This window comes from Lichenostomus cassidix, chromosome 1 (assembly GCF_008360975.1).
Source record: "Lichenostomus cassidix isolate B80296 chromosome 1, HeHo_3.0, whole genome shotgun sequence".
In the NCBI taxonomy this organism is placed as follows: Eukaryota; Metazoa; Chordata; class Aves; order Passeriformes; family Meliphagidae; genus Lichenostomus; species Lichenostomus cassidix.
The window spans coordinates 15,361,352-15,380,109 of NC_139479.1; the positions used below are offsets into that span (position 1 = coordinate 15,361,352).

At 46.2% G+C, this 18,758-nt stretch overlaps 1 protein-coding gene across 3 annotated transcripts in view; it reads right to left on the reverse strand.

Annotated features, from left to right (window-relative positions):
- Positions 1–18,758, reverse strand: part of RAI2 (retinoic acid induced 2) — a 45,218-nt gene that overhangs the window by 7,333 nt on the left and 19,127 nt on the right. The gene's annotated exons all lie outside the window — the stretch shown is intronic.

The window sequence follows — 18,758 nt, forward strand, 5'->3', positions numbered from 1 at the left end:
CCATCCAAGCTGTTAAGCCCTGGGGAAACAAGAGAGAAAGGAAATCATTACAGCAGTGCAAAATGGCACGTTATAGATGGGACATTGACAATATGTATACACTGCTTCAGCACACAGCATGATCGTTCTCAAATGCAGCAGCCTGACTAACTGATCGTACTTCGGTCTTTTAAATAGTTCCATTGAATAAATACCACAGCCGTCTGCCTATTGCACAGGCTAATCGCCTGCAAAGAGCACGTTAGAGTCATATATTTGCTAACTATATTGCTGTTGTCAACAATTTGTAGTTAGCAATCCATTCCGGAGAGGAGAGAACTCACTTTTTTCTCATTTAAAAACAAATCAGAGCAATTGGAAAAAAAAAAATCTTGTCATGGGCCTGAAACCAGTGCCTTCATTCCCAAGGGCAACATATACAAGACAGACAATAAATGCTGTGGAAGGAATAGAACATTTGCCTGACAAATTTCAACCTGTAGTGAATTTTCATATCCAACTTGAAAGCCTCACAAACCCCCTACATTTGCAGAGGAAACCATGACGTACCCTAAGCGTAAGGGAGATGGCACTTGCTGCTGTACTGCTAGATGCCTTTTCTCTTCCCTCCCACTCCATTCACAAACTATTTCACTACTGGTTGTAACACTTCACTGATGGGCTCTGCTTCCAAAAGGACCATTGCTCACACTAAACACACTATTACATGTAAGCCAGCACTATCAAAACAGGGCTACCTTGAAATTATTTGAGATTGATCTTGCTATTCCCAAATCTTCAATATTTCTCATATCTGCAGGATGTTCCTGGGGTCTCTGAACTGTCATGCTTGGAGGAACCTTTCACCAAGTTTCTGAAAATTTTTACAAAAAAACCTTTACAGTGGTAGTTTATTTTTTATCCTTGGTATTGTACACAAATGCCTGAACAGCATCAACTTGCTTAGCTTCCAGTAAGCAGAACACATACTCCGAGGTGGACACAGTGCATGGAAATCTGATGTATCAAACCTGACATGTGCAGGACAAATATAAATTTGCCAGCCATAATTACTGCTGAGTCACATGTTCAGTGATAGCCCTTCGGCCCAGCTGGGGCTTCTGACTTGGTGCAGCTTTTGTCCTCCCAATTTCTGTTCAAACTGGGAAGACAAGTTACTGTTTTTGCAACTGTAGAAGTACCTGTTTAAATCAGCTTTCCCCCAGTACAGCTGGCAGTGTGCAGGTGTCTCCTTCAAAGCATGACTAGTCCCTTGGAATGGGGACATCAGCAGCTGCAGTACAGTGTTGGGACAGATGTGTCAGTGCCCAGCCTGGAGCACCTACCATGGGAAGGTGCTGCCTCTATAGCCCTGGGGGAGTATCTTCTCACCAACACCATCCCAAAAACCAAACTGGAAGGCTGCTTGCTCCTGGAAAAGTCCTGCTGTACTCCCCTCTCCATCCCTCAGCCCCATTTTGCAGCACTCAGAATCACAGATCGATAGAGGCTGAAAGGCACCTCTGGAGGTTACCTGGTTCTACACCCCTGTTCAATCAGGGCCACCTACAACTGGTTGCCCTGGACTGTGGCCAGATGGCTTTTGAGTATCTCCAAGGATATGGAGAGCCCACAACCTGCCTGAACAGTCAGTGCCATGGCCTGGTCACCCTCACAGCGCAAAAGTGTTTCCTGATGTCCAGAGGGAACCTCCTGTGTTTCAGTTTGTGCCTATTGCCTCTTGTCCTGCCACTGGGCACCACTGAAAGGATCCTGGCTCCATCATCTGCACCCTCCCTTCAGGTACTTCTGTGCATTGATGAAATTCCCCCCTGGACTGTTCTCCAAGCTGAACAGTGTCAGCTCTCTCAGCTTCTCCTCCACGAGAGATGCTCTAGCCCATCATCTTTGTGGCTCAGGATCAACTTGGTGTCCACCACAACACCCAGGTCTTTCTTGCTGAGCTGCTTTCTGGGTGAGTGGCCCCTGGTATGTACTGATGCTTTTCCTCAGGTGTGGGGCTTTGCACTTCTCTTTGGCAAACTTCACAAGGCTCTTGTCAGCCCATTTCTCCCACCTGCTGATGTCCCTCTGGACGGCAGCACCACCCTCTGATGTGTCAGCCAGTCCTGTCAGTTTTGTGTAATCTGCAAACTTCTGCAGGTACACTGTGCCCGTCATCCAGATCACTAATGAAGAGGTTGAGCAGGACTGGACGCAGTACTGACCCCTGGAGTACACCCCTAGTCACCCCAACCCTGCTGGACTTGGGCTGCTGGGCCTGTTCTGCCAGTTTCCAATCCACTGTCTGCTCATCCAGGCCCCGCATCAGCTGTGTGTCTGAGGATCTTACGGGACACAGTGACAAAGGCTTTCCTCAACATCCATTGCTGTACTCTCATCTACCAGGCTTTCTTCTCTACAGAAGGTCAGCTTCCCACAGGGAAGGCAAGCTGACAGTGGACTGAGAGTCTAAGAAAGTCTAAATTAAAACTATATGAGGGAAAAACTGAACTTACTCTAGGGATATGTCTTGCATCAGAGCTCCCGAGATTTACTACATCTTAACCTCCATGGCTTTCACGCATACTGTGCACCCATGTATTTACTTTTGTAGTAAGATCATAGGAAGAATGCAGATTCATGCTAGCATTCTTAGGCTCAAAAAGTGAAGTGCATGATTTTCCTATGGGAAAAAATATTTTAAAGAATTTTTCTTGTCATTAAATATCTCATTTAACTGATTATTTAGTATCATTTTCAATCAAAACATTATATTTGCCAGCAAAGCAAAGAAAAATGAGCTGGTTTGAGTACACTGAGCTAAACAAAACAAACAAGAGAGCCCTTACTTTACAGTAAAATTTAAACCCCATGCATTTTGTTTTCCCAGCAATCAATATACCAATGATAACAAGAGGAAAAGGATACCAATTAAACATAATTGCCAGCCCTGCTTCCCCCAAAACCCGAAACAAAAAGCACTCAGTGTCAGCCTAATAAAATATTTGTTCCTTTCCCAGTCAAGTGCATTATTAAACAGCCTGTAAAGCATCTCAGTTCTTACAAAGGATTTCCAAGTTTGATATCAATGAAACGACTTCAAAGCCTCATTAGTTCCCCAGTGGAGGTTTGTTCACTGCTCTGAGACACCCGGCTCCCTATTTTGTCCTGACTCTCTCCATTGATCCCAGGCACAGATATTTTTACTACATTCACTTGATCTTTTCCAGCATTGGATGAGAATCAGTGTGGCAAAGGCTGCCATCCATTGCCCATCTCTTCTTGCTGATGTGACTCTGTCTTGCTCCTGGTAAGAGGGACAGGGACCACGCCATGGATGAGTTACCAGATCTCAGCCAACAGATTAGTGAGGTAAAGTAGAAAATCAGTTCTTAAAATGCTATGGCACTTTTGCAGGCAAAACATGTGACTTTTTGCTGTTATGCAAAACCATGCAAACATGGTTTTGACCCCTTTGTCTGTCTGCCAACTAGCCATGAAAGTGAAGCACACCAGCCTACCCCTCGCGGGGTAAACCAGCTTCACCAGCTCAAACCCCGCGACACTCAAACGATGGGAAGTGCCACCAGTACCATATGCTCCCTGAGAGACTCAGGCCTTCAGACTCACTGCAAACCCTTTCCCATCCACTTCTTACAGCACTCCAGCTTCAGTTAAAAACCACTTTTTCTTGGTACAGACAGGGCCGGAATAGGGCTAACCTCAGCTTTATTACATTTGAAAGCCATGGGGTTAGAATAGCAAATTCCAACACTTCTGTAACTCATCTTAAATCAACTGAAAGCCACATTTTCACATAGCTTCTCATCGTCCTTATATAGCCTGGCTTAAATAAATAAATAATGAGAAGTAAAGCAAAACCAAGTGAAAAACTGAACCTTCAAGCTCACCGATCCTTTCTGGTGTCGTACAAATGCTCTTGCCTAAGAACACAGATAGGGACATGCAGGTGATTAACCACACACATGTGCTACCCAGCTTGCCACCATGGGCTGAAAGGGATAAACCCTTTCTGCTGCCCATAGCTCTGATTGCTCTTATGACACAGATATAGTCCCAAATTACAAGATTTAGGGATGAAGAGCTGGCAGTCAACAACAGACTCATCAGCTTCTCTTGTGGGACAGGGTCTCACTTGGTAGCACAGACAGATATGAAGGTGCAGGAGTATTGGGGTGCTGCCTGGGGAGCCAAAAGATAGAGGAATCTTCCATCCCTCTGTGCCAGAGATGGTTATTTAATACTCTGTCCTTCCCCACTAGCATGAGTAACCAAACGTTCCATCAGCTTGCCACTTCAAAATCAAGTTTATGCTCATAGTTTCAGATTTATTGGACTGACTCTCCTTCTCTCCCTTCCCATCACTTCTATAAAACAAGCCCAACATTTCATCAACCACACAATGGCACTAATCCTCAGCAGAAAGTATGCACACGGCAGATTTCAAGCACTCATGCACCACCCCATCTCATAATGTGTGGATGGAAAAAACTTTCAAGAAAATAAGAACCCTTATTTTCATCCTTGCAAAATTTTTAACCACTACAAAAATGTTATTTAAAAGAGACAGAAAAATGTGAGACTACTGTGATGTGATACAAAATGCAGCATTTTTTCTTTGAATCACACATCATTTTACATGTGCTTCCACCACAGCATTTGTACCAACTGTTTCCTGGTTCAACTTTGAGGGGAAGAGAACTGACCTCTTCTCTCCATCATGCCATGATGCACGAGATGTCAGATGAATTCGGACTGAATTTGAAATAACACCAGCATGAGATGCAGCACGATGGTGCTGACAGATGTGACAAGAAGACCTCACAACCACGACCAGTTTTGCCCTCCTAGAAGCCCCTAGACTGAACTGTGAAATATGCCTCTGACAGATGGATCTGATCACAAGTAGTATGAAAATAACAGAAGATACTGAAAATATGTCATACTGCATCGTAGTGCCACTGAGATTACAACTGTTCAGTCAACTGGTCTAGGTTATCACAGAATCATAAAATATACTGAGCTGGAAAGGACTCATCAGGATCATCAAGTCCAGCTTCTGGCCCTGCACAGGACACCTTAAGGGCCACACCACGTGCCTGAGAGTGTTGTCCAAATGTTCCTTGAACTCCATTCAGGTTGGTGCTGTCACCACTTCCCTAGGGAGCCTGTTCCAACGCCCAGCCACTCCCTGGGTGAAGAACCTTTTCCTGATACCCAACCTAACTCGCCTTGACACAGCTTCCAGCCATTCCCTCAGGTCCCATCACTGGTCACGAGAGTGAGGATAGTAGTACCTGCCCCTCCACTTCCCCTTGGGAGGATGTTGAAGACCACAATGAGGTCTCCCTTCAGTCTCCTCCAGGCTGAACAAACCGAGTGACCTCAGCTGCTGCTCCTCATACAGCTTCCCCTCCAGGCTTCTCACCATCTTCGCTGCCCTCCTTTGGACACTCTCTAACAGTTTAATGTATTTTTTGTATTGTGGTGCCCAAAACTGCCCCCAGCACTCCAGGTGAGGCTGCCCCTCACCTGGGGCAGAGCAGAGCAGAGCAGAGCAGAGGAGAGCAGAGCAGAGCAGAGCAGGACAATCCCCTCCCTTGCCTGGCTGGCGATGCTGATTGTGCCTGATGCACCCCAGGACATAGCTGACCCTCCTGGCTGCCAGGGCACTGCTGGCTCATGTTCAACTTGCCATCAACCAGGATCCCCAGGTCTCTTTCCATAGTGCTGCTGTCCAGCCTCATTCCCCAGTCTATACAGACAGGCAAGGTTGCCCTGTTCCAGTGCAGAATCTGGCCCTTGCCCTTGTTAACTCCATATGGTTGGTGACTGCCCATCTTTCAAACTTGTTGAGGTCTCTGCAATTACAGATTACAATAAATTGCTTTACTCATAATGCCTACAAACGTCCCACATGCACATGCATACAAGCAAACACTTCCTTTGTGCCTTTTGCCCCATCCACTTGACTGTGAGGTCTAATGGGCAGTCGTCATTTTGGCAGTCGTCATTTTGGCACATGATTAGCACAAAGCACAGACCTCAGCTTGGATTCCAGTTACCACTGCGATCACTCCTGAGGATGAGTGGGCAAACATCCACACACACCCTCACTGAGATGGCACAGGACTGCCTTCCCCATCAGAATAGCTGCTGACCACTCCTTGAGGGTGCATTCCTCCAGTGTGCCTTCTCCTCCCTCATCACATTTTTCTGCTGCTGGAGCACTTCTAGTCAGCCTAAGTGTGAGTGCTATGTCTGAATTTTACTAATTTGATGCTCTGTGAACAAGTATCTTCCAGCCAGTTCAAAGCAGTCTTCTCCGGCTACTTTGGTATCTGAGCTTTGACTGACACACTACTCCCAGTGCATGGAGGTGAGACTATTCCAAACTATGCCAAGACTACACAGAAAAGCAGTAATGCTCTTTGTCATCAGGGGTCCAGACTCAGACTACTCAGAGGAAAAGGGCTGTATTTCAGGAAATGCAAGCAGGGCAACCAGTGCTGTAAAAACAGTGCTGCTATTGCAGGTAAAAGTAAATAGCATTTTCCTTATTCTTTGAAAAAGTCACCATGAACATATTTCCGAGATGCATATTGCAAGAGGAAACAAGGTCAGTCCTGCCCATACTTCTCCATCAAACCTTTGGAGAGAACATACATCATGATGAGTGCAGTATACCAAATTTTGTTATTATCACCTCCCCTATCTTAATGATGGCTGCATGGTTCCAGAAGAGAAGCACACTGCCGTAGGATATAGAGGCCCTGACATATTTACTGCAGCATTTTTCACCAGTAATTTCCGCTGCAATGTGTGCTATTACGTGTTCAGAAAAACTTAGGGAAACTGCAGGATGCAGAACGACAATTACATCTTTCCCAGATGAGACTACTACGTTAATGGATCGGCATCATCCATCACCATAGATCGTAAGTCCTCTGGGGAACGTCACCAGCCCATTCCAATAAATCTGACTGGGAGATTTCATATTTGGCTGTTCAGCTCAGCCTCAGGAAGCAGTCTAGCATCACAGTTCACAGAAAGACTGTGGCTCAGCTCTCCTGGAGAGGTGATGTTGCTCTGTGACAATGAAGCTCTGGATGCAAGAGGTCCTGCACTCCAGCATGCAAAGGCATACAGGGCTGCAACCTGGCATTAATTCCTCACACAGTCAGTTCTTCAAAGAACTGAATTTTGGCACATGGATTGCAGACAGTGGAGGAAGAAAGATGACTGTGTAACTTCATTCCTTTACCACCAGCAACAAAGAAAAACAAGATAAAAAATAAAGAACAAAACTAACAGTGTAAAAAAACCCAACAAACCTGCCAGCAGACCAGTGCAGTTATGAAGTAAATTTTTTTTTTTGCTGTCAATCTTCTTGGTTCTTCAGGCCACCTCATCAGACAGAGCAGATTGTCTGCCATGAAAATGTAAGGTGGTGCTCTATTAGGGAAGAACATACTTTTCACAGTCTCTCCCTTTAGGAAAGCCAAACAAATAACCTACAAATAAAAACCTCCATGGCTGCACCATGCCCTAGCTTATCTTTGTAATAACAGGAGGACAAGGCCTGAGGCTGTTTCCCCTTGTCTCCTGCACTAATGCAAATAAAAGCAGCAGTGTAAGAGCAGGCTGAGAGGAAGGTCAGCCCCACAGAAGCTCTTTTGAGAGGCAGCTTGGAGCAAGGGGGTCTGAAGGCACCTTTGTCTCCCTGTTTTGTATACATTCTGTTTCAGGCAGTGATATATTCTCCTGGTATGTTTCTCGTGTAGCTGGAGCTAAGAATTTCCTTGGACTTTCTGGAGTGGGGAATGCCACAGCATTGCTGCTCCCAATGGCTTAACCATTTTGAGTCCTCGCTTCCCTTAGTCACCAGCTTTTTCCATTGAGCCCACCTCACACTGGAGCAATGCCATGGGTGATGCATGGTCCTTCTCCCTCAGCCTGGGTACAATGAGATGGCACCAACACCACAGCCTACTCCCATTAGGATAAGGCCACCACCAGACATACCCCAGGAAATTGGGACAGCCTTGGAGTGCCACCTTGGGGTGCCTGTCCAGCCCTCCCCATCCCCACTTGGCAGCTCTTAAGCAACTCATCTTAAGCAACTCGTCCCCAGGGTGACTGATCCCCTCCCCTTGCCTCAGTGTGGATGCACTGGGTACGGCCAAGGGAGCAGGGATGGACAGAGGGCTTGAACTACTGCAGCTCCTGCAGCACCAAGTACCTACCAGAAACACAACACAGCCTGGGAGATTAGCAAACAAGGAGGAAGTAGTTTTAACTACATCGTAATTTCATGGAATAAAAACTGCCTATAGCCTGTGTAAGTCGTGAGAAATGGCACACACTCATCTTGCCTCAGGCAAATCCTTATGTTTGCAAGCTTGGCTACAAAAATGACACCCTTCTTTGCAAACAGAAACAGCAAGAGCACCCAGTCTTTTCTTGGTGGGGTGTTAAAGAAAACAACTATGTTCATTTAAGAGCCTGGTAAAGGGGGTGGGCAGATGCCACCTGCAAAAGCTCTCCTTCATCCCTTCCAGTGGGACAGTCAACATCTGTCTCTGCACTTGCCCCATGCTCAAGGGGCAAAGCCATTGCTGAACAGAAGGGCTACTGCACCTTCCAGGTCCTTTGCATGGAAAATGTAGTTCTGTCCCACAATGCCCCAAGAAACTCTATGGCTGCAATTGGGCTGTCCTCCTCAGACACCCCACATGCAGGGATGGGTGGTCTGTGAGGTGCTAAAGCAGTGTGTGCCAGGCCACTGAGCTCCCCAGGGGCTGCTGCTGGCCTGTCTTTGCCCAGGATGGTGGCTGAGGGAAACCAGAGGCGTCTGCAATATGAGATGCACAGGAGGAACAAGCCACACCACTACAGGGTTGCAAAAGAAGCCCTGAGAGCTAAGGCAGCAACCAAGAAAAAACGCTGTTTTTACTGCCTGTCAGTGGACGTGCTGGTGTGCCAAAGTGTTGGTTGAGCTGGGTAAACATCTGGGCAGCACAAACCAAACCAGAGGAGACAGCTGTCCCCTGGCGAGCACAAACCCTTTATGACCTCGACTGAATCCTACCCAAAAAGTTGTCATGGTCCACAGTTCAAGAAGCCAAGCAGACAGCTGCTGGTCATGGCTGCACAGGGGAGAATGGCCACCAGGGCACGTATAGTGACCATAAACTCTGTCAGGATGTACTCCACAACAAGAAGGCACCACAGCTGCCCTGAACTCAGCATCCACAACTTTTCCCATGGGGAGGACAGGTCAGACTGCAACAACCCACTTGGATTTCCAAGGCTGACTCATGCAACTGAAAGGGCCATCTTCACAGGGAGCGTTTCCCAGAAAACATTTAATGCAGGTTAATGCCAGTAATCTCAAGGGATGGCAGCCTTTGGATGGACCTCACTGGTGAGGTCAGTGCCAGCACCCACAGATCTGCATGGAATGCAGCCATGGTGAATGCATCCCAGTGCACACCCATCTTGCCACCCCCAGGCGTCCTCCATGTTCAGCGGAAAAGCTCCTGCAGAATGCTGCAAAAGCATGAAGAATCAATAAAATCCATTGACTTTTTGTCTGACATCAGCAATTTTACAGCTTAATGCTCCCCAGAGTAAGCAGGAGAGCATGCTCCTACCAAAAATAAATTAAAGGGGGGGTGTGGGTCTTTGAAGATCCCAAATCACCCAGTACAATTAACGCCCAGTAAACCCTGCTCAGTCCTTATGGTGATTAAGGATGATTCGGCCCCTGCTCTGGGTGAAGGTTTCTCCAGGACCCAGCTGCCAGCACATGTTTGGGTTTAGCTGTCTAAACAGGCACTGAGGGATTAGGTCCCTGTGTGTCTTCAGTGCTAATTAAAGGTTGTTTATTATCCAATTGTTCCCGATGGCGCATATTTCTTCTTTGTGTAAACACAGCTGACACCAATGTCTAAAAAAACCCACAAAACCAAAAGTGGTGGAAAGGTCTGCATTTGAGCAGTGATGGGGTGCAAGGGACACCCCACAGTCTATCCTGCTGGCACCCAGCTCTCCCTATGCAGCAGCCACAGGCATGGGTGCTTGCCACCACACAGAACTGAGTGTGAACACTCCTGAGCTCCATCAACTCCTTCCATGCTATTCATGACTTAGGCAATAGTTACCAGGAGAAGTTCTGGCCGCATTTGCTCCAGGAGCAGCAGTGTTTACATGCAATCAGATCAGAAAAAGCAGTGTTAAGTTAGTACCAGAGCATCCTGGGCAGCATTGGTCACACACTGATACACAAAAAGTGCACCTGGAACAACGAGCAGTATCCCCTTATTTCATCAACCGACTTTTGGGACCATAGAAAGGGCTTACCCATTTGGCATTAGACAAAGTCCTTTGGCTACACCTGCATCCTTGATACAGCCAGTGAAGAACCAGAGTCTTCTCCAGACCTTGGCTTTACATGGCTGGTAGGCACTGGGTGAGCTTAGCTGGGAGTAGACTTTACATCAAAAAGCCACTAAAGCTGCAAACTCAGGCACTGAGAAAAACTAAAATGCAACTTTATCTTGGTTGCTTATATGGTCCTGACTGTGTGGCTGCATTATGGTACATTCTTAAACATACAGTTATCCCCTCTTTTTTCAAAAGGCCTTGTCATGATGCAAAAGGTCATCCACAAAAGGAAAAAGCAATTTTTTTTCATAGGCCTCTCTGTGACCTTTAAGCTTCTGACTCCAAAATAAGCAACGCTTATGTCAAATAGATTTGTACATATAATGTGAAAAATATAAATTGGTCTATGAATCTGCATTTAAAGATATAATGCTACTTACTACCCTTGTAAATGTATAGAACTATTTTAGTCTTTCGCTTGCTGCATCTTACAAAGACAACATACTGTAGTTTTAGTAGTTGCATTTTTAAATGTGTTTATCTGGGTCACTGCTACTTACAGCATAAGAAGATTTAGTGAAGCGAGTTTAGAATCAGTCTAGTGCAAAGAAAAAAATTCTTTAATTAAAACCAGAAGAATTATATTGTTTGGAGGGTAAAGATCTCGACATTATCAAATTAAAGTCTTTGGGCTGATTCAAGAAGAAAATAGACCTCTAGGCAATTTCATTCAAAAGATGCTTGGGCTTTGGGGGGGTTTTTGACTCATCACAAATTATTTCATGTAATTGGCAATTTCAGGTAGAGAAAAGAGAACCCAGAGCATTACATCATCAGGATTTTCTTTAATGGTATGATGTAAAATCAAGAATAAGAACGTGATTCTCGGTCGTGGGGGTCTGTCTGGCACACTTGGAGCACTGCTGGTGTATGTGCCAGCTCGCCCTGAGAGGCCACACTTCTTTCTGTGTAGTGGCTGTCACAGAAGATGGGAGAGAAGACAACCTGATTTAATGGCGTTGCTCCCAGATCTTTCTACTAAGACAAATAATCTCCAAAGAGAGAAAGCAGAGAAAGCACATTTCAGAGGCCAGAAGTGGCACCAGGCTCTGTGCATTTCCAATGGTCCTAGCTCTCCACTGTCTTGGAAAAATTCCCTAAGAAGGAAGATGTTGGTCAGGAAAGGCAAAACTGCCACTCGTGTGGGAAATGACGTGGGAGGCTGAATGGCCTGAATGGCTGAGCATGCCATGTGATGCAATACAACATCCCTCAGCATCACACTGCCTTGGTGACAGGGAAGTGACTCAAAAGACAAGAGCACTTCAAAGGTTCATGGAATACTGGTTTATTTTAGCTGAAGCCTGTCTGCCACGGAACAGGGAGGACTGCAAGCAGAAAGCATCCGCTCCGCATCCTGCGGCTGCTGCTGGAGTGGTTCATCCTCCAGGAAAAAAAGCCTTCCTCCTCTTTTCCCTTTCTTCTGGTCAAGGGAGGAGAGCAGGAGGGAGATAACCATCAGTGCCGCTGCTGAACCGCAGCCAGGGGATGCCTGACACGGCACCAGAGTGGGATGGGAAGTTCAGCAGCCACCCCAACCTGCCCCATGATCTCCATGACAGAAAGCCAAACAACTGCCCATCCATCAGTAGGCTACTGGTGTGACAGAAACATTAGGTTACAGCAGCTGCATCACTCTGATCCACAGTTAATTATTCCCCATATCCAAAGAGCAGAAACACAGGGAGGAAAGGAACGAGCATGCAGTCGGCAGTTTGATCCTGTTATCGATCGGATGCTAACTGAGGGAAATAACTAAGTATAAAATATTTCTTGGGTCAGAAGCAGGTAGGAAGGGTGATGGATTTTTTTCAGATTATTGAAGGCAAGAAAAGGACAGATGTAAATTCTCAAAACCCCAAAGTTTTTGCATATTTTTTTTTTTCAAACATAGCCAATTTTTACCAATTTTGGGGAGTTGCTTTTCTGGTGTTTTTTCAGTTCCTTCAATCTATTTCTTGCTGACCAACAGCACACCAGCTATTCACTGGATATGGTAATCTACAGCTTCAGCTTTTGGGGCTCCCATGGGACTGCAAGAGGGCAGCTTCTGACACTTCAAGTCCTGCTGCAGCGGAAGTCATCTCACAGTCAGCAGGGCCAGCTACAGATCAAGACCCCAAAGGAGTAAAAAGCTCAATATCTAGGTCCCTTGTAAGAGAGGATTTATTTTATCATACTGTTTTTTAAAGATTTATCACTTCCTTTACGTCCTTCCTTTTCTTAGTGAAGAAAATCTGTTTTAAACATGTGACAGGCACTGCTTCCATTAGAGAGTAAATTTGGGGGACAAATGAAGAAAAAAAAATACTATTATTAACCAAGAGACAATCATTGTGCTGATGAGTGAGGCCAAGCATCTGAACATAAGTGTTTTTCAGCATATTTACTAGATCAGGTTGCCACACCATTCTTCAGATGATCTGAGATCACTGGAACCCCTTTCCTTAAAGGTTCCTATAAGAAGTAATTAAATGCTGTCTTTGGGTTTGTGCAAGTAGGCATAACCGTTTTCTCCACAAGTGCCTTGGAAGTCTGCTGCTAGTCCTTATGGAAAAACACATTTGGCCCTAACATCAGGTCCCACAGGTTGTGAAGCCCTATATTCAGCTTGGGATTTTGGTGCAACAGCTTCAGAGAGCTGTGCTGGATCAATCCCAGAGACGCAGATACCTTTGCAAGCAGGTCAGACACCAATCCTGTGGAGACCAGAGCATGCCCCAAAAAACTGAAGCAAGGAGCAAAAAGAGAGGGAAGGATGCAGAGCTCCTGACATCTGTATCGCAGAACTGTGGGGACCTCTAAGTTGTCTCCAGATCAAAGGACCACTTGATAGCAGTCATCAAACACCTTCTAGCAGAACATCACCACTCATCTCAAACTTCACACATCCTCCCAAGAAAAGCCACTACACTGACACGCTTCATGATTTATTCCTAGGACTAGCTGCAATGGAAGGAAGTGGTAGCACATGGAAATGTGGCACCAGCAAAGAGTTTCGGGAATCCAATTCTAGGGATGCACATGGTGCTGCTGTGAAAAGTGGAAACGGTGCAGCATACAAGACACAGAGTTCTGGGCATTAAAAAACCAACCAAACAGAAAACCCAAACAAACAACCCCCCTCCTGTCCCCCAAACAAACTGTACGACTGCTGTAGGAAAGATGAAGAGGTGAATGAAGGAAGAAAACCTAGAGCTGCTGACCCAAGGGAAAAGATGAATGAAGCTGCAGAGAATACCAGAAGCAGAGGTGGTGGAAAACTGAATTTGTTAGGGAAGACACAGAATGTAAGGACAAATAAGGAGCTGCTGTGCAGCACCCTTAGCTTGTAGAAATTAGACTCCTTGAGGGATGTCTACTGTGTTTCTAAAAATGTTGCCAAAGATGGATGAAAAATTCCTCTCACCACAACGGAGGAAGTGATCTATTTTCTTAACTCTGAAAGCTGGAGAAGAATAGGCATGTCTAGATCATACCACAGAAATGCAGGTCATGTAAACAGGTGTACTTGGGCAGACCATGCTCTTTTACAGACCTACTTGGGCTCTGCACAATCCAGCTGTGAAGGGCTGACTTGGATTGAATGTTCAAACTAAGTGACTGGCAAACACTGGAGTCCCAAGGCATCTCCACAGTGTGATCTGCAAAACTGTTCTCAGCTAAAATTTCAGGAGCTGCATTTGTGTGGAATGAAAATATATTGAGAACAATGTGTAAGGCTCCTGAAAAAAAAATTCTACTTTCTGCCTGCAATCAAACCTAAACACAAATCCCCTTGCAGTTTGTCTTCTAGAAGGAAAGAATATTAAACTGAAGCCATTCCTAAGCAATAGCATTTCTTGTGATGACCAAGAAGCAACTTTAAATTTATGTTGTCTCTTACTAAGCTGTTAAGAAATTTCTTACCATTGTCTTGAAGCCACTAATTCCCGTGGTCTGCTTGAACCCACTTTGGGTTTCAAATTCTCAAATCAGCGCGATAGTAAAAATTGTTAGAAAAAGTGTGTTATGCTGCAGCCAGTAAACACCACAAAGAGCATCCCAAGATTTATGACACAAGGTTGTAAGATTTGACAGACAGCCTTCAACCTGAGAAATAAAGTAACTATGGAAAATTGAGTCTGAAAAACAAACAAAATATATTCCCAAGTCAAAGCATAAAAGAACCTGAAAGAGCCAAAGAAGAGTCAATATAGATTTTCAATTTCAGTATTTCGATTTAATAAAATTCTTTGGATAGTGTTGCTTGCTCAGTACAAGCATAGAGATTGTAATGGCAAATACTGTACTGTGATTTATGGATTGAAAAGTTGTCTGATTTCATTATGCTGGTAAATATAACACTGCAGACACCTTCTCTTGGAAAGCTATTTCTAAACTGCTATATCAATATTGAGATAATCAAAATTGATATTTACCTTTTACAGAAACAGCATGTGTCTATATGTCCACATGGGCATGCACACACAAGCAAAAACTTGTATTTTTAACATTTTTTCCATTTTTCAGATCACAGGAATACATGCTACAGGAACTGCTGATTTATCCCAAACCAACCTATCCAGTTGCAGGGTGCCTAATCCAGGACGTTTTTACTGATTGTACCCTTTTCTCCCACTAAAATTAATTCAAACAGAAGTACCCAGCACAGGTTCAGTTCAATTGTTTGTTATCCCAAACTTATGAAGGTGTAACTTTACCTTCAGTTTACAATGACATAATGGATGCATAAATCATTAAAACCCTAAGATAGACAGTCCAACACTTACGTTAACTCTATTTATCTGGAGTAGAGTATGGTAAATAATTTTTTAACTAACTTTGTCTTTCACTCATGGTTTGTCAACAGAAGTACAAAGCAGTGCATTAATGCAGATTTCAGGTGCCAGAGCCCACATGCCATTGTCCATGGTGTCTGCGGGACAGGAGGCTGTCAGCGAAGCAAAGTATGTGAGACAGCACCAGTGAAAGAGACAGGCAGCAGTGAGGGCAGGTGGCCAGAGAGGATGTCCCTCTACAATGTGGCACATGGTGTCCCCACTGATCCCTGCCTTGAATGGCTTGTGCCACACATCCCTCCTGGCTGTCCCCAGAGTGGTGCCTCTGTAGCATGTTCCCCACGGCTGGCTCACACAGCCCATGGCCCTCGCAGCCCACAGCGTCTATGGCCCACACAGCCCATGGCCCACAGCTCACACAGCGCAGGGCCCATGCAGCCCAGGGCTCACACAGCCCACAGCTCACACAGCCCACGCAGCCCACACAGCCCACAGCTCACACAGCCCACGCAGCCCACACAGCCCATGGCCCTCACAGCCCAGAGCCCACAGAGTCCATGGCCCTCACAGCCCACAGCCCACAGCTCACACAGTCCATGGCCCTCACAGCCCATGGCCCACAGTTCACACAGGTCAGGACCCACACAGCCACAACTCACAGAGTCCAGAGCTCACAGAGCCACAGTTCACACAGCCCACAGCTCACACAGCCACGGCTCACAGAGTCCAGGGTTCAAACAGCCACAGCTCACACAGCCACAGCTCACACAGCCCATGGCTCACACAGCCCATGGCTCACACAGCCACAGCTCACACAGCCCAGAGCTCACACAGCCACAGCTCACACAGCCCAGAGCTCACACAGCCACAGCTCACAGAGTCCACGGCTCACACAGCCAGAGCTCACACAGTCCAGGGCTCTCACAGCCACAGCTCACAGAGTCCAGGGCTCTCACAGCCCACACCCCTGGCCCTCAAGGCAGTAACCCTTCAGAGGTGACTGAAAAGGGGCTCCACTGAGGGAGGAAAATGGGGACAGCAACTGAAGCTCCAAGGACACAGACCCGTCCTCTGCAGAAACTGGAAAAGTGAGGGCACGTCTAGCCCTCATAAATAAACCAGGCCACATCCCCATTTCTGCTCGCCATTGCAGGAGCCCACAGGGTGATCCTTTGCCTTGTCCCCCTCGATCACTGTCACCACGAACAACAACTGGCACTTATCAGCAGAGACATCTCTGAGAAGGAGTGACTTCAGGACACAGTGTCCTTCCCCGGTCCCTTGAACCCTCAAGACAATTTACAATGCTGTCATTTGTACATATTCTCTCCTCATCTGCTCAGCTCTTGTCTCTAAATTTAACATTTTGATTTCTAAATAAAAGTCCTCAAGAGTTCTCACAAGACCTTGATGATAAGACCTTTTATTGATATTCAGTTCACTTTTCAAAATATTTGCAGATTATAGGATAAATGGTGTTTGCTTTTATCTCCTCTTCAGGAGATAACGGTTGGGTAACTTACGATACCCAAATGAAAATTTATTGGTTAGCACTGGGGAAAGCGGATCCTTCCCAAAATTAGCCTTTGACCCAGTTAGTCTTTCATAAACAAGCAATGATTTAAAAAATCCTCAGCAGATAAGATGTTTGCAGCCCCAGCATCGACTTGCATGAATGTTAGAAGGTGTAAGCATAACAAAGCTACACCAGCCATATTTCACAGCACCAAGAGGATGAAAAACTACGGAAAACTTCCCTAATGAAATGTCAAAGCCAACTAGCTTCACTACAGCTAATCCGCAAATCTTGATGACAGCGCAGATTACCCAGCCTGCTAAACTGACAAGCGCCCAAGGACACTCATCTCCCAGGGATTACACCTCCATTTTGGTTTGCTGCCTTCTGAGTTATGTGGGAGAGCCCTGGAGGAAACAAGTTTCAGCTCATCTATTTCCTTCTGAGGGCTTTCAGTACACCACCCAGTCTTAAAGCATCAAGCAACAACAGTACATGTACACACACAGAGACACAGTCCCAAATATTGACATTACAGTGCAATAGGCCAGTCACCCGCAGATGCCAGGCAGAAAGCTGCTGACAGATGCTGCAGCATAAACCTCCTAAGAACCTTCAGGTTTGGCGACAAAATCCACTGTTCCCCATCCATGCTGCCCTGATGCTTGGATCTAAATAATGCTCAATATGAGAGATTTATTTTTTTCTCACACTGGCTATCTATAGAAAATCATTTTTTGTAAGTCTCTGTTGTGCAGCTTCTGAATGTCAGGCCCAGCAAATCAAAACATTTTATTGTAATTTCATATTGTTTACTTTTGCAAGGCAGGATCTTGGCAGAGACGAGTGTTTCCTCCAGGGACAAGGAGGATGGGGCTGGGAGGAGGGGAGGACAGAGGGATGGAAGGAAGCATTTTAATGCAGATTTCCTCACTGTCTGCTTTAATAGGGACATGGCTGAAATACAAAGGAAGAGGTAAATAAGCAGATCTTGGCTACAAATTTAGAGATACCAGAGAATGGGTGTGAGGATGGCCCAGGAGCAGCCTACACAGGCAGTGACAACAGATCAGGCACCAGGGAAATGTCGCCAGCCACAGCCCACCCACCACTGCCCCTCAGCCCGGTTGGGATGATCCTGGGGTCCCCATGGAGGGCACAGTCTAAAGGGCTGAGGCCAAGAAGGAGCAGGGAAGGACAGCCTCGCCCAGGCTGCTTCCACTGTGCTCCCACACATACCTGCAAAGCCAGTGTGACCCCCCTATCCACAGATACTCCTGGCTCCTTGCCCAGACCCTCCTCCTCCCTCCATAGCCCCAAACTGTGGGCAGTTTTCCTCCAAGAAAGATGGCATCACCCAAGTACATATTTCTCCATGAGGACCCTCCCATTATTCTAGCATGGGGAGGGGGAGGCTCCTTGCACCCTTCTGCCTGGGGACACTGGAAAGCACCAGTGATTCCACCACAGACATCTCCCTGTGTGCTTCCGGGGAGATTTGACGCACAACATTCAAAGGTTTGAGTAAGCAATATTTAAGTTGATGAGAGTTGGTTTAAGTGCTTTAGGTTTGGGGAACAAGGCATTTGTAACATGTCACATTCACACCTCACACACATGTGAGTCTGCTGCTGAAGCAATGGTCTTCCAAAGAACCTGCAGGAGACCTGCATGGTGCCAGGGCAGCAGTACGGCTGAAAGCAGTTTTATTGACTTTGTTCTGTCCCCATCTGTCCATCTCAGAGACCTAGACCTTCTCACCTTCTTTCATCTTGGATTCTTTGGGCTGCTCCGCAGGAGACAAAGCCCCACATGGAAGGAGCACGATACCTTGAAGTCATGACTGGCCCTGTTTCCAGGACCACCCGCGGTCGCAGGCAGACGGGCAGGCGCAGGCGACAGCTCCCTGCTCCCACTGGGTGCCTGGCAAACCTCAGCAGAGTCGAACTGCCAGCTCTCTGCTGGGCATAACAAATCTCCCCGTCCTTCGGCATCGCCTCTCTCTCCTT